At 44.1% G+C, this 14,724-nt stretch overlaps 1 protein-coding gene across 1 annotated transcript in view; it reads left to right on the forward strand.

Annotated features, from left to right (window-relative positions):
• Nucleotides 1-1,258: 1,258 nt before the first annotated feature.
• Nucleotides 1,259-14,724, forward strand: part of LPIN2 (lipin 2) — a 153,497-nt gene continuing 140,031 nt past the window's right edge. The window contains exon 1 of the mRNA XM_077492525.1: nt 1,259-1,438. The gene's annotated coding sequence lies outside the window, so the exon portion shown is untranslated. The remainder of the gene's footprint in view (nt 1,439-14,724) is intronic.

Below are 14,724 nucleotides of genomic sequence, written 5' to 3' on the forward strand. Positions count from 1 at the left end.
AGGTGGCTGGCTGGGATTTGAGCCAAGGCAAAAGAACGTGATCGGAGCTGAATAGGCATGTGCTGGAAACTGAAGAAATAGTCCATCCGCTCCGACCAGCACATCATCATCAGAAAGGGAAACAGATATTGGAAAAAATACACCCCCCTAAGCTAGTAGGAGCGGGGGGGGGGGGGGGGGGGTGTAATTCAGATTGTTTTTTTTTATTCTGCACTGACTGTCTTTGAAAATTGCCCCAGCTCCTGAAGTCAAATCTGGGGACGGAATTGGTCCGGGGACAGTGTCCTCAATCCGGGGACTGTCCCCTGAAACTGGGGACATCTGGTCACCCTAGTCTACGGGCTGGGGGCTTATCAGAATCTGGAAGCGCCTTTAACAAAGGGACCCCTAGATAAAAGCACAGAGACAATTGTTCACAATTCCTTTAAATATAAACTATAAAATAAAATATCTACATATAGGGTCTGTTTCGTCACAAGGAGGGGCGGTGCCTTGTGACATCACCAGATGGCTCCGCCCTTACCTATATAAGAACTGTCAGATGGCAAGCCAGGCATTTGGTGGAGTTGACAGCGGAGCATTTTTTTTCTTTTTTGGGTCCGGTGGGCGTTGTGATTGACGATGGATTGACATCGGGGGACACTTTTTTTTTAGTTTGTTTTTAATAAAGGAATTGTCAAAAACTGTCTCTGTGTTTTTATTACTTTTTGGCACTTTTTTGGTGAATGAGTAGGGGTACTTAGGGGTGAGGGGTACTTAGGAGTGGGGTAATTCGGAGCTTTGTGGTGTCATTGGTTAGAAAGGGACCTATCTTGGAGATGTTGCGGAGGTTGAGGTGGAAGATTTGGACAGTGATGTGGGGCTTCAAGGAGAGTTCAGAGTCCAGAATTACACCTAGGACATTGGGATGGGGGATGGGTTGATGGTTGTACTATTGATCTTCACAGAGAAGTCAGGGGAGAGGCACAAAGGTGTCACATGCAGCACTAATGTTCTTTGAACTCCATGAGCAAGCAGGTAAAGCACATAGACATTTGTGGTCTCCGCTAGAAAAATTCTTCTAATGAATCCTACAGACAATGCCGTACGACTCCAATCACAAACTGGTGTCCCTCAGAATGGTGAACTGTCTGTGACACCTGCTGAGTGACGTCACCCGACACCTTCCCTCCCACTCCGCTCTGCAGCGATGCGGGTGAAAGAGAGAAGGGGCGGGGCTGTGTACTCAGCACTAGTGGGCGGGGACGGTGTGACGCCAGCCGGCAGTCGGGCCCGCCTCCTGTAGCCCTGGAACTCGGCTCTGAGGCTCTTCCAGCGGCGAGTTGGCGGATCTCAGTGAGGCGCTGGAGGAGGAAGGGGAGAGCCTGCACCATCTTCCATTCATTCCCAGGCCGCCCGGCAGCCGGCTTGATCTACATAATCGTCTACTGGATAGAAGGTGAGAGGTCACCGGCTCCCTCCGGACTGTGTGGGTGGGCACCGCACGTCTCCGGCTATGGCAGCTTCTGTGCCCATGTACTGGATGGTGGAGAGCATGGGTTGCTGGGGGTGGTGACAGCGCCTATTTATAGCGTCATTTTCAGCTTCTGTCTGACCTGCATATAGTATTTACAGGCTCTAATGTAGGGAGACAGCTTCCAGCAGTGGCAGCAGCCTCATTTATGGGTGCTGTGGGTTCTGATGGCTGATCTGTGGGTGCCATGGCTTCTGATGGCTGATCTGTGGGTGCCATGGCTTCTGATGGCTGATCTGTGGGTGCCATGGCTTCTGATGGCTGACCTGTGGGTGCCATGGCTTCTGATGGCTGACCTGTGGGTGCCATGGCTTCTGATGGCTGACCTGTGGGTGCCATGGCTTCTGATGGCTGACCTGTGGGTGCCATGGCTTCTGATGGCTGACCTGTGGGTGCCATGGCTTCTGATGGCTGACCTGTGGGTGCCATGGCTTCTGATGGCTGACCTGTGGGTGACATGGCTTCTGATGGCTGACCTGTGGGTGACATGGCTTCTGATGGCTGACCTGTGGGTGTCGGGAGTTCCCATGGCCGATCTGTGGGTTTCTAGGGGTTGTCGATGCCAATCCATGGGTGCTATAGGTTCCATTTATGTTGGTAAAGAAGGCCGGTGTTCTGCCAAAAACCGTCCCTACATCGGATAACGTGTTCAACACAACACCGGTACTTGTCTTTGCCTACATACAATTGAAACAATTACCATCTTATTTACTGCTTGAAAGATTTTGTCTTTTTACGAGTGTTTGTCCAACTCATGTCTGTTATTCATTAAACATAAGTGTAGCTAAAGGCAAAACCTCCTCCCCTTCTTCTTCTTCCTTTTTTTTTTTTTTTTTTTTTTCTTTCAGTTTTGGATAGAGTGGAGAGGGATTAGAACACCTGTCAGTTTTTATTTCTGTGCTTTCTTAAAAAGAGATTCTTCCTCCTCTATTTCTCATTTTACCATTATCATTGAAAGTAAAAGAAAATCCCAAATTTTGGGTTGTCCCCAGAAATGTAATAGCGGGGAAATCCTTCAATAAGGGACCAGTTCTGGTGACATGGGGTCCCCACGGAGTTTCCTTAATTTTCGGGGATTTCCTCTCGCTTCCTGTTTGGAACAGGAAGTGAAGGGAAATCTCCACAATTGGACATAGATGGTGAAAAAAAAAAAAAAAAATCTGTCAGAGGTTATAACCCTCCCTTTCTCTATCCAAAATAAAGAGTTTTGTCTATAGTTCTACTTTTACTTTGCATAGAGTAGGGAAGACTTAATACCCTTTTTTTGTTTTCTGCCACCTATGTCCCATTGAGGAGACTTCCCTTCACTTCTGCCCTGTAGAGACAACAGGATGTTCAAGGAAATCTCTCCAAAGTGAGGGAAATCTGCACCGTCCTTTTTACAGCTGACAAGTCGGAGTATGGAATTTTCCCCACCGTGACCCAGTAATAATTCTTACCAAGGTGAATAGGGTGAATCTCCTTCAGACAAGCGTCCACCCAGGAGTGTCTGTGTGATATATATATATATATATATTTTGCTACCTAAGAAAGTTGCCCTCTTTACCACTGAGGTCAGATTTGTACCTTGTACAGATCAATGGTCAGTAAGGATGAGCTCCGGCGTGTTCGCACAGCCCACGTACAGAGTCCGCCAGGAAGTCGGCACTGCGCTAATCACAGGCAGTGAGACATTGTCCCCATGCGCGGCTGCAGAGATCAGGACACGTCTCACTGCCTGGGATTAGCGCAGTGCCGACTTCCTGGCGGGCTCTGCACGTGGGCTGTGCGCACAGGCCGGAGCTCAGCCTTAATGGCCAGCACTGCTGCTGTTCACATGTGACCGCTCATCCGAGTAGTTACATGCAATTAGGAGTTCTGACTGGCCCTGGACATGGATAGTTTGCACCCAGGACCAGCGTTTCTGTCCCCTATACTAACAGGTCACAGCTAATCATCCAGTTTGTATGCAGCCATAGAGTGCTACTGCGTCCAGCATTTAACTCGCAGCTTATTTGCCTGTATGAATGAACCCTAATAGAATAGAGGAGGGATTTACCCCTCTTTATGACTGCACAGTATTTGTCTCCACACTATGGGGTTCTTGTGTTTGTGGTTCCTTTATATGTATACTAATATAAGGATAAAAATACCTAGGATTGCAGGCAACTCATTGCATTTAAGGCATTAGTAGTACAAGTGGCAACATACAGGCGTACCCCACTTTTAAGTACACAATGGGGTTTATTTACTAAAGCTGGAAAGTGCAAAATCAGGCTCACTATTGCATAGAAACCAATGAGCTTGCAGGTTTTATTACCAAAGCTTAATTGAACAAGCTGGGGTTAGATGCTCATTGGCTTCTATGCAGAAGTGAGCCTGATTTTGCACTTTCCAGCTTTAATAATTAAACCCCATTGTGTACTTTAAAAGTGGGATATGCCTGTACTCTTCCTTTTTAAGGGGTGGTACCGTAAACTTCCTCCAGGTGGCAGGATGTTCTGGGACTTGTAGTCCTACAGCAACAGTGGGGGCACAGGTCTCCTATGACAGCTGTCAAGGTGCCAGTCGTTCATAGGTGTCATGTGACAGCTGACCCAGGAACAAAGTGTTCCTGAAAACCATCAAATGTTGGCAGGCAGTGAGGGTGGATTTCTTAGAATAAAGGACGAAGTCCTGCTCCTCCCTGGGGATCTCGTACAGTCACCCTCTCTTCTTGGATGCCGCTTGTGCTCTGACAACCTTCCATTGGCATGTCACCTTGTTGTAATTTTGGACTTTTCAGCCTATGTCACAGTACTCGTCATTGTTTTGGAGCAATCTGTGCATGTGACTAATGTGTGGCTGTGCATTTTGTCCAATGACTGCCAAGTTTTTGAACTCACTGTACTGGTTGTTTGGGATAAGTATAGTATCGTTGGCACGTCTGCTATTATTCTCTGCTGACATCTCTGAACAGATGCACAGCGGCCTTTTTCCATCAGAGGTTCAGTACACAACTGTTGAAATATGAAATCCTATTCTTACTTCAGGGGTCTGATTTCTTGTGACTGCCGTTATCATTTCTGTGCCAACGTCCATAATAGGGGCCAACCTCTTTACCACGTATTGTTGTGCCTGGGAATTAGGTTGCATTCTTGTAGCAATCTTGGCTAATTCATGAGCCTCTTAGAAGCTGGATTAATACATTGTTTATGCTGACAGTTTCTTGCTAGTAACTCTTTACGCTCTTCTTTTACAAGGTGAGGACAACATTCTGATTGGTTAGAACAGTGTGGCTGATTGTGAGGTGGGCTGGGAAGTGAGTGTTGGATTGTGCCAGAGAACTGACACTTTGGGGGAGACTTATTCAGAATCTGCAGCAGCTGTGTATGGTAGCCAATCAGCTTCAGCCTGTTCAATTATAGAGGAACTGCAGTCTGCTCACATCATTTGTAATAAAAACATCTTTGCCATTCTGAAGCTTCCCTCCAACCACTTTGCATTATTTTATATACTGTTCTCTACTTGCAAAATATGCTGCAGAAATCTTCCTCCACTAAGTCTGGCTGCAGCCATTTTAACTGTGGGCAGCTGAAGCTGCTGCCTGTTCACTTCCTGGATTTACTCACTGAGGCACACCTCCAGCTCTGCAGCTGTTATTGGCCCTCTTATGACGCATCTCCCCCATCCCTTCCTTGCAAACTCTCCCAAGAGAGAACTGTGCATGATGTCATAAGTCTAGGCTAATGACCAGACGGGTAACAGGAAGTGGGCTGCATAAGGTATTTACTGGCAGAAAAAAAATGTTTTACTATCCAAAGTTAAAACAACAAGGGCAGAAGATTTAATAGATGGAAAGTTGAAAAAATTACTGAAGTTCCGCTTTAAGCTTTGGCAATAAAACCTGGAAGCTGATTGGTTCCTCTGCAGATCTGCACTAGATTATTCACTCTCCAGTTTCTTTAAATTACCCCCTGTGTGTGTCCAGTTTTCATCCTTTTTGTACCATCTGAATTGCTCTTCTTCCATTTGCACTTTTGTATCAAATGCACTTGATGCAGTTTTACTATAGTATACCCCAGCACAACGCATGGCAGTTTGTTACAGTGCACTGCAAATCAAGCACGTTATGGAGGTGCATTGGACTACCATTCAAAAAAAATGGCATTGCACATAATGTGTGTTGCAGTAATGTATTTGTAACTACGTTTGGCTTCAATCTACTGGCTCAGTTGCCGTGAGTGCCGCTGATCATACAGTGATCCTCTCTAGCGCCTCCATACAGAAAACGGTCTTGTATTCTTTTAACAGAACACAAGACTTTTTCTGAATTGATAAGGTGAGGGGAGGAAGAGATGAGTTTCCAGATCTCCACCTTGTCCATCTAGAAGAAGCCTTGCTTTGAAAATGACTCTAGGTCAGGGGTCTTCAAACTACGGCCCTCCAGTTGTTCAGGGACTACAATTCCCATCATGCCTAGTCATGTCTGTGAATGTCAGAGTTTTACAGTGGCTCATGGGATGTGTAGTTCCGCAACAGCTGGAGAGCCGCAGTTTGAAGATTTCTGCTCTAGGTTTACACCTTTAGCATTTTTGCAGCCCGCGTTTGCACAGGCACAGCAGCCTATTCATTTCATTGGGCTTTCGTATCTGCGTTTCCCACAGAAAAAGGTGCATGTACCTTTTTTAATTTGTGGCCCACAGGGAACTCACAAGGGAGATCGACCATGCAATATTCCTTGCAGTTTCTGCACACAGACTGCGATTTTTACATGTTTGGGGGTGCCATTCAAGAATAGCAGCCCTGTGCGTTTGCTGGCAGCAGCACATTTTCATGGCATACGTAGGAATCTCTGCGATATCCACAGCCACACGCATACGTGTGAACCTAGCGTTAAAGACATTATGAATGGAGGAGTTGAAAAGGGAGAGGCCCCCTTTCATGTCACTGCAGCAGTGGTGGAACTCGCAGCAGCTGAGCCAGAACATCAAATCCTAGATTGGTGTGTTTGTTGGCATACAACTAAGGTTTTTAGCATGCCCAGCAAACCTCCAGATGTAGTCTACCAAGAATTTGAGATAAGTTGGATCCAACACATAGCAAAAGGGAAAAAAATATATAAAAAAAAATATATATATATATATATTTTAATTTTATTTGTTTTTTGTTTTTTTTTGTTTTGTTTTTTCTTGTGGCGTTTCACTTCAAAATATGTCATTAGAGAAGAAACGTAGGGCTACCATTGCTGGTCTTCTGAAAATACCTGGCTGCCTTGCTTTGTCTGGTGGTTGACTTTACTACACAAACATTCAGAACCCTTTAGCTGTCCATCACATAGTACCCACATAGGAGAAGCAGATTATTTTATTCAAATCTCTGCTGTTGTATACAGTGTGCTTTTACAGCTGTCTCCCAGACTCATGCCTGCAGTAGTTTGAATGTGCTTTACATGAAGGATAATGACGGCTTCCTCATTCAGATACCTTCATCCTACTTAGGAAGCCACATTCCCCAAGGCTTTTCCACGTACTCTTTTCTAAAAGAGTCCCTTGCAGATTGAGACCCAAAAGCCATAGTAAAAACATGTCCCTACAGGTAAGCTTATAATAAGTCTTGCCTATAAGTACCGTACATATCTCCTAAAATCTTCACCCTCCAATTCATGATCCCTCCTCCAGGCCTCTAAACAAATAGGGCTGTTTTTTCCCTTTCATTACTTTTTTTTAAATTTTAAAATGCCTGTCCTCACCACCCCTTCCATGTAATTTACCTAGGCCGATGATATGCATTTATCCTCCCTTTGCCTTCTGGTATATGCATGTTACACATGCCAGGAGGCAAAGCCTTTCATTCACTAAAAGATGAGGGTGGGCCAAGCACCATGTCAACGGAAGGCATGCCAGCCGAACCTGGAACAGCCGACAGCCTATCCATGGCGTCCTAGGAAAACATGGCGTCATGGGACAGAGCACTGCCAAAAGAGAGGAGGATCTCAGCTGGACAGTGTTGGATCTGCTGGGTTTGTATCTGAAATGTGTAGAACTTACCACCAGGTTTACTATTACTTAAAGTGATGTATCCTCTCTAAAATTGCTAGACGTCTAAGGTGCTGAGCCTCCTGGTGAAGGGTTATCTCAATAAGATTCTGTTTAAAAAACAAAAAAATATTGGGGTCTATAAGGACAAAAACTGATATAGGCAAAGAATTCTACATTTCAACAGTAAAAACAAATCTGAAAATACAGGAAGTACATAATAATGTGGCATAAAAGAGTAGCTTCCTGTCCCGTGCTTGTTTTTTTTTTAATTCCCTTTTTCTTGTGGTCAAAAATAAACATACTCACGCTAGTGAATTAGTTGTTGATCTGCTGTGATCCACTAATCTGAGGCTATATGTCTGGTCCCATGGTGCCATCTTCCTCACTAATGTTATCGCTTCCTCACTGATGCCGGTTGTCCCTTGGTGGGTCCAGCCAGCCCCCTAATGATACACCGAAAGTCTTTTTTCCTTGGATCCACCCTCCTCCAGACACACTTTGGAAGCTGAAGCCTCCTGGAATATCCCAGGAGGTGCCAGCCATGGGGTCCACATTATTCTCACCCAGGTGAAAATGAAGGCAGGGGGTGGGCTGCAGTGGAAGGAAAAAAGGTAAATAGACATAATAGAAAAAAGGGGAGCTATTTAGATTGGAAAAGGAGAGCTATAATAGTCCAAAAAGTAAAAATTTGCTATGTTATAGGGAATATTTAGAGGTGTTAATTGTGCCTTAGCTATGCTCTTAAAAAAAAAAAAAAAAAATGTACCTGAAAAATACAGTACACTTCCTGGTATGTAAATGCTCCTAGGTACTGTGCCTACAGATTTATAGCTGGATATCTGCAGTGTGAGATCTAAGGCACTGTTACCTCTGACCATTAGTCTCAGGAGATATGGAGTAAGATTTTGTCACTACTGTACTGCGTTTAGATTCAAGATGGTGCTGCTATAAGACCAACAAACAGTACTGAACATATTACAGCGCACACATTCAAGAATGACATTTCCAGCAGGCTAGTTAAAAACACCTGAATATATTCAAAAAATACGGGGGTTTGGTCACACTATATGGTTATATAGTGCTAAGCCCACTTACTGCTCCAAAGTACCCCCAATTAGTGGGAATTTATTCGCCATCCTCGGAAAATGAAGTTTCGAAGATGCTGAGGACCTCTTCCTTGAACACAGTGACAACCACTGTTGCATGAGAAAGCGGTCCACAGTAGCCTTGAAACGTTTTTTAGCCAATTGGGAACTGCCAATGCCAAGGGAGCAAAGACGTCACGTCAGCCGACCGGAGACACTACATGTTTCAGGGACATGCCCCTTCTTCAGGTTATTTGATTAGTCGGCTGAACTCGGATTGTTCTTATTAAGGGCTCCTGCAAACTCTGCATTCGGGACATATATCTCTGTACGCAAGTACTGCTTGGTTGTGCATACATCCATTGCACATTTCAGCCTGCCGTTGATTTGGACAGGCTGCTGGCAGCAAGCTGTATGCACCACCTACGACACTGATAATGCCATTTCCTTACACCCCAAATATCTATCTACCTTTACAAGCACAATTTGTTTTTGGTGGAACATACCTGTTTATGTGCTGAGTTGACACTTCTGACACCAGCCTGATCCTGTGGAAACTAAGACCCCATTCACACCTGAGTGTAGCGTTTTCAGGCAGAAAATTGCGCAATTTTACCGTGATTTTTGCAGCGGTTTTTATGGTGTTTTACAGATATTTTGTGCAGGTCAAAAGGCTATCAATGTAAAAAGCAGAAAAATGCCCAAATCTGCCTTAAAAAAAAAAGTTCCAGAACTTGTTTGAGCTTCAGGCGTTTTTGAGCTTCTAATGTTTTTGGAGTGGAGTTGTGAACCATCTCCATAGAGAATAATTGATTTTTTACCCCTCCAGCATTTTGTAGCTTCAGGCTTCAAGCTACAAAACACTCAGGTGTGAATGGGGCCTGACACTCCTCTGGAAAATCCAGTTTGGACAATTTCAACTTCTCCATCCTGAGAGACAGGTTTGGGGTGTCTGTAGGAACAATCATACAGGTTTTAGGGAAATTATTATTTTATTATACAGGTTTTATATAGCGCCAACAGCTTGCACAGAGCTTAACAAAATAAAGGCAGATGTTAGTTATATTACGATTTGGTACAAGAGGAAATAAAGATTTGTTGTATTATCTGACCATTATCTTTCATTATGGAAAGTTTTATTTGGATCCTCCAGAAAATACATGAAAACATTCAATCAAGTAACTGAAACTACAGATCCCGTTGTAGTGAATGTCAATTCTTGTGTTCTGGCAATGCTACCTCTGTGTGTAGGCCTGTGAGTTGGAACTCCTTCTCTGGTTGTGAGAATTGACCTTTTACCAGTGTAGAGACCCTCTTCTGTAGAGCTTTCTTACATTGCTAACAAAGGGCTGCTTGTTTTCCTCAGTACAACCAATGTGTACTTTCCAGTGTTCAGCAGATGCTAGCAATGTAAACTGAGAACTCCTACCATAATGACGTAGTGTCTGTAAGGAAATTCACTTCATTTGTCCTTGTTACATGCCACAATGGTTCTTGGAAGCTGGTCTAGTAGATTTACTAGTAGAAAATATGAAACCAATAAGTTTTTTGTTTTGTATAAGCAAAGAATTTTACCCAGTGCTGCAAAATGCTCTTTCTGAGTATGCAGGGTGTGGAGACCTCTATGACCCCTCTAAGCCCTTGTACACACGGTCGGACATTCAGACGGAAAATGTCCGATCGGACCGTGTTGTCGGATAATCCGACCGTGTATGGGCTCCATCGGACTGTTTCCGACAACATGGTCCGATCGTTAGTAGGGAATTCCCATCGGACAAAGTTCCACTCATGCTTAGATCAAATTCCTAGACCAAAGCTATTGGCTACTAGCCTGAACGTAGTCCCATCGTAAGGAAATAACCTCATCACATTCTGAACGATCGGATTTTCCGACAACTTTGTCCGACCCTGTGTATGCAACACCAGTTTCGGACAAAATCCGACAGATTTTGTTGTCGGAATGTCCGACCGTGTGTACAAGGGCTAACAGTAGGAACCGTTACCATTTCTGGGGAAACGTGCTTGACAGACAGAAGTGGTAACCATATGTTTAGGTAGAACTTCGGGAGGCCCGGTTCCCAATCACCTGATTGCTGTAATAGCCTCTGACTTCATCAGCTCGAATCGGAGAAAGCTTTGTATTGGTCCAAACAAAACTACCTTGGTCCAAACAAACTATTTAAAGTGACATGAAACATGGACATCAGCTTTAAGTTAGCCAATAAAGGGCATCACTTATATTCTAGAGCAGGGGTCACCAAACTGTAGCCTGTTGGCCAGATGTGGCCCTTTGCTTGCCTTTATTTGGCCCTCTAGGTACTATTTCTTCCACTGATACAATACACGATTCATTCCACTGACACCAAAGACAGGGCATTATTCCTCCCAGTGACACCAGAGATGGGGAACTAATTCTACCACTGACACCAATGATGTCATTTTTTTTTTACTCCCACTGACCACCAAGCCCATGGCAGTGTTTTATTTCCACCGATGCCAGGGCATTTTCTAAGGGCAGTAAACTGGCCCTTTCTTTCTCACTAGAGCAGGTGTCTCTAAATTTCCGAAAGAAAGGCTCAGTATACTGTCCTTCAGGCTTTAGGCTGGCCAGACTCAGCGCAGTGGGAGTAAACCATGCCTGATCTTTGGTTAGGGGTAGAAATAGTTGGTGTCAGTGTAAGGAATAGTGTCCCATATTTATTATTGTTTGTCTATGGAAGGATTTATGCCCCATTGTTGGTGTCAGTGGAAGGAATAGCACCCATTTGTTGGTGTCAGTGGCAGGAATTCTGCCTCATTGTTGGTGTCAGTGATAGGAATAATGCTTCAAGGGGCGCATAAAGGAAAGCAAAAGGCGGCAATCTGGAGATCTCTTCTCTAGAGGTTCTGCATTGATTAATGGCTAGCACTATATTTGCACTCTGCTCTCTTTTCAAAGTAATCATAGCCCCTAACTAGCCATTATCCGACCCCAGCCCCCCTTCTGCTTTCATCCGCAGCTTTTTTGGGCTCTTCCCACCCAAGAGACCACACAGTGACCGCTGACTGGATTGACTTTGATTGGCTCCCAGCTATGGTAGCCCAGAAGCAATGACCTGACATCCCTTCCGGTTTACCTGGATGTCAACGGCGCCATTCTCAAAAATCAAAAGCATTCAAAAACACTGTTCTTGGTGTGATTTGTATGCTTTTAAGGGCAGAGGAGGGATTTGGGGTCTTATAAACCCCAGATCTCTCCACAAAGTGGACTTGTCACATGCCTATTGCTGTCACAGGGATGTTTTACATTCCTTGTGACAGCAATAAAAATGAGAAAAAAATAATATAAAAGTACCATTTCCAGCCCCCCCCCCCCCCCCCCCCCCCGGTACACGTTGGTCCCACATGCAAGCAGCGATCATCCAAACGTCAGATCATGGGCAGTAAATTTAAAGTGGTAACCTGTAAATGCTTTTAGAGCGTCGCCCATGGATAGTAAAATTGACGTTTATCGCTGGTCCACGGGCGTGCAAAATTTTAAAGCGTGACATCTGTTTACTCGGCGTAACATCTTATGTTGTACAAAGGTTGCATTAGGTATTGTGTTTTTTTTTCATTTTTTATTTTTTTTTGCGTTTAAAAATTCTAAATTGTTTTCAAATAAATTGCATTTGGGCCGGTTCACACAGGGGGGCGATGCGAGGCGACACCGACTTGCCTCGCCGCGACCTCAGCGGCGACTTGCAAATGACTTCTGTATAGAAGTCAATGCAAGTCGCCCCGAGGTCACCCAAAAGTAGTACAGGAACCTTTTTTCTGAGTCGGAGCGTCTTGAGTCGCTCCTCTCAGAACGGTTCCATTGTGTAGAACGGGGGCGACTTGTCAGGTCGCGGCACGGCAAGTCGTGTCGCCCCCTGTGTGAACCGGCCCTTAGGAAAAACAGCTGCGCAAATACTGTGTGACATATAAAAAAAAATATCAAAACATACCAATTTATTCTCTAGTGCCTATTCTTTAAAAAATATAAAATGTTTGGGGGTTTTAAGTAATTTTGTAGCAGAAATTACTGATTGTTACATGTAAACAAAGTGACAGAAAACTTGGTCTGCAAGTGGTTATTCTGTAGCCTTCTATGTGCAACAGATCCAACAACTATAATAGTCATTTACCGGAAACGTACTCAGCTACTGGAAACGTGCTGGGCTTGACTTGGACTGATTACTTCTGTGGTAGCTCTGCATGCATGTTTTGGTCTTAAACATTTTATTTTCAGTTTTGCTTTCCTATAAGTGTGCAGACGAGGACATCATAGTACAGGAAATAGGTTGGCTTTCATATTGCAATTCTACAACACAAAATATCAGTGATGACTGCTTCAGATAGAAACTATTTTTGAGTTTATGCCTGCTAACCTTAGCAGCAACATTACTTGCAGCTTTTTTTTTTTTTCTTTTCTTTTTTTCACAAATCTAGATTACTTGCAGCTTTACTGCAAAGTTCATTGGCTATAACTAGGCTATAGGCCAGTGCTTTGGTGGTGGATCACAGATGCTGAAGGCCCCAGATCCAAAAGGCCAAGAGGCTTTACTACTACTACTACCCGCTTGCAGCTGTCAAACTCTGCAACATGAATCTGTAGGTTCCTGCCACTGGGATTCATTCCGTGACTAAACACCCATGCGAATGGAACCTAAAGTCCATCGTCTCATAACTCTACTGGTCCTCACTAGCCTCTTGGGCAGAATTGGGTAGCCACTTGGTCTTGCCTATTTAGAGGTTGGGCCACAAGTGGTAAGGTGGTTGGAGATGGCGCTTCCTGAGTCAGTGAATATCTTGGGTTGGGTATAGTTTACTGCAGTCATACTAAGAGACCAGAATTGGGGAATTCTTTTGCAGCAGACGCAGACAAAAATGTGTAAAGTAAAAAAAAAAAAAAAAAACATGGCGGCCACAGGTTCCAACATAAAGCTTCTTGTGAGTGACGTATGGCAAGTTATCAAACCAGATGGACCTTTTTCTGATGCATCTGTGCCAACCACACCGGGTTCTAGAAACTGGTGCAGGTTTTGTAGCTAATTGGCAAAGTTATTGTTTCAAACCTGCCACTGGTTTCTGCCAGATTAGACCCGGCATACAGCATGTGAACAGTCTGCCATTTACTACATACCACACTATGCGGAGTCTGCATATAGGCAGGGAAAGTTTCTACCGTGGTGCCAGGCAGAGGAAGGCAAAGCAAGCGGCTCCCATGGCATAGTAAAATGAAGCAGAAGGTTCTTAATTAACAAATAGTCTTGTGTCCCCTTTGTTAATTAGAGGTGGGATCTGCTCTGTTTTCTTATTTTAGTAGAGTGTTTGCATCACTGTTTTCCTACCTTGTCATGTCTATGGAACTAATGCAACAGGCTGAAACCTCTTTACATAAATAGACAAATAGTTATTTTTTTTTAAATTGCATCGTTTTAAGGTGTATGTTACCCTGACATTTAATATTCTGTTTCTGTTGTACTTTATAATTGTGTTAAAGTATCCTGTTTTCTTTGGATTGCTTCCTCTGTGTGAAATACCTGGTGATCGTGCGAGTCCCCTAATTTTCTATTTCAAACTGACCATGCTAGGCTTTGAAGTATATTCTTTCCAGAATGGTCAATTTTACTGGTTGTGTTGAGAGCACAGCATGCCTGTCCTCCAGTGATTCGACTTGTGCTGACATGTCCCCCTGCACAGCTCTCTACAGGGAACTGTAAAGACAGTACAGTGTACAGCTCTTTCCCTGCCTCCTGTTGACCCGCCTCCTTGCAGTCTTCACCCCCACCTCTTTAAGACCCGTAGGCAGCTAAGAACAGAGATTATGTGATTATTAAAAAGAATTTATAATGTGTGAAGGTATTCATATTTGCGTGCGTGTGTAAAATAAATAAATAAAAAATGAATATATATCCCTAACAAAGTTTTTTAACGTAATAGTAATGATGTATATTTACAGTTAGGTGATCTGCAAATTGCAATATTTTATAATCACTTTAAGGCCCCTTTCACACGATCGGCCCGCTTGGATCCGCCTGTCCACTTTTCAGGAGGACTTCAGCGTTCCACCCATTGACATCTATGGGAAGGTGGAAGTCAGCGGAGATGTGTCCGCCTGTCC

The sequence above is a fragment of the Lithobates pipiens genome, unplaced genomic scaffold (genome assembly GCF_037356315.1).
Source record: "Lithobates pipiens isolate NorthernLeopardFrog02 unplaced genomic scaffold, aLitPip1_a1.2 Scaffold_19, whole genome shotgun sequence".
Classification (NCBI taxonomy): domain Eukaryota; kingdom Metazoa; phylum Chordata; class Amphibia; order Anura; family Ranidae; genus Lithobates; species Lithobates pipiens.